At 45.8% G+C, this 1,740-nt stretch overlaps 1 pseudogene; it reads left to right on the plus strand.

Moving 5' to 3' along the window:
- The first annotated feature begins 460 nt into the window (after positions 1 to 460).
- Positions 461 to 575, plus strand: LOC126459131 (5S ribosomal RNA; annotated as a pseudogene).
- The last annotated feature ends 1,165 nt before the right edge of the window (positions 576 to 1,740 follow it).

Here is a 1,740-nt window from a genome sequence, read left to right on the forward strand (position 1 = left end):
CTGTACGTACACCTGGAGTTATGTTCTGCGGCTCGATTTAACATGACTGCAGGAGCACTCTCATGGTTATCCAGCGCACCCCGACCACAAATTTGTAAGTCAATCTGATGATTCGACCTGTCACGCTGCCATTCATGAACGGCTTTTCAGGGGGTGTTTTCCAACACGTACCGCTGTTGTAACCCAACATGCTCTACAGAGTTTTACATGTTGTCTTGGCCTGCTCGATAACCAGATATGTCTGCAATCGGGCATATATGGGGCATCACCGGACGACAACTCCAGTATCAGACACAGATAGATCTAAGTCTTCCTATACTGACCGACCTAGTGCAACATTCATGAAACTGCGTCCCACAAAATGACACCCGGCATCTGTACAACACAATGCAAGCACGTCTGCATCATTGCATTCAACAGTCTGGCCGTTAGAATTGCTTTCTGATATACTAGCATTTCGAGCAACGGCCTTGCCGCAGTGGATACACCGGTTCCCGTGAGATCACCGAAGTTAAGCGCTGTCGGGCGTGGTCATTGGGATGGGTGACCATCCAGGGCGCCACGCACTGTTGCCATTTTTCGGGGTGCACCCAGCCTCGTGATGCCAATTGAGGAGCTACTCGACTGAATAGTAGAGGCTTCGGTCAAGAATACCATCATAACGACCGGGAGAGCGGTGTGCTGACCCCACTCCCCTCCTATCCGCATCCTCCACTGAGGATGACACGGCGGTCGGATGGTCCCGGTAGGCCACTCGTGGCCTGAAGACGGAGTGAGTACTAACATTTCACATTTGCAATGGCTTATCTCGACCTTACATTAAATTGTGATTTTGCAAAGTTAATCACTTAAGTATCTTACCTAGACAAACGTGTTCGAGGAATTTCATTACTGTGCGTAATTTTTTGGCGTTGCGAGTTTTTTCCTTAAATGTATAACTAGTTTAGCTGTCGTTGCCTTTGTTTTAAAATTATCTGAATACATTACTAATTTGACAGTAGCTCAGGCACCCTTTCACACATCAACTGTCGCGCTAAATCCGTCGAACTGAATGTCATAGAAAATGCCTGGACTCTTTGGAACAGCGGTTGAAGCGTACAAATCAACCTCCCTGCAATCTGTTAGCTCTGCGGAATCTGATCGTCAGTGAGTGGCTTCATCTGAATATGGTGTGGACAAGAAATTCGTGGATGCCCTTCCTCACTGAATGTAGCCCATTATCGAGGGTTTTGGTGGTGCTAGACGATATTAGCGTGATGTCTCTTCGGGTTGACTTATTTTGTGCCTGCTGTGCTAACTACGAATCGCTAAATGGGAACACTTCGTGATCGACTGAAAATGACACCATGATTTGTGTACCACGGAGATCCGCATCACTTTTAATCATCGTTAGGTATTTACACTTGACAGACACGTCGTTTGATGTAGAGGTGCACAGTATACACCACTGATGAGCTATATGTCCGAACACTGGTCAGACTTACTTTTGTAGTGAAGCTCATACTGTATGACAAGACGTCCTTTATCGCACCTAAGCCGGCTCGCTGAGTATACAAAGAAAAAAATCGCAAGGCGTTAGGTAAGTGATTATTCTGTCGTTTAATTTGTACAAAAAACACGACTGACAAATATAAAACGTGAAAAGTGCGACTGTCGCATATGCTATGTCAGCGTCCTACCAAAAACGTTGTTCGTCGGTGCTATTCTAGAAGAAATATTTGTTGAATATGCGTCTCTTCA

This window comes from Schistocerca serialis, chromosome 2, assembly GCF_023864345.2.
Source record: "Schistocerca serialis cubense isolate TAMUIC-IGC-003099 chromosome 2, iqSchSeri2.2, whole genome shotgun sequence".
In the NCBI taxonomy this organism is placed as follows: domain Eukaryota; kingdom Metazoa; phylum Arthropoda; class Insecta; order Orthoptera; family Acrididae; genus Schistocerca; species Schistocerca serialis.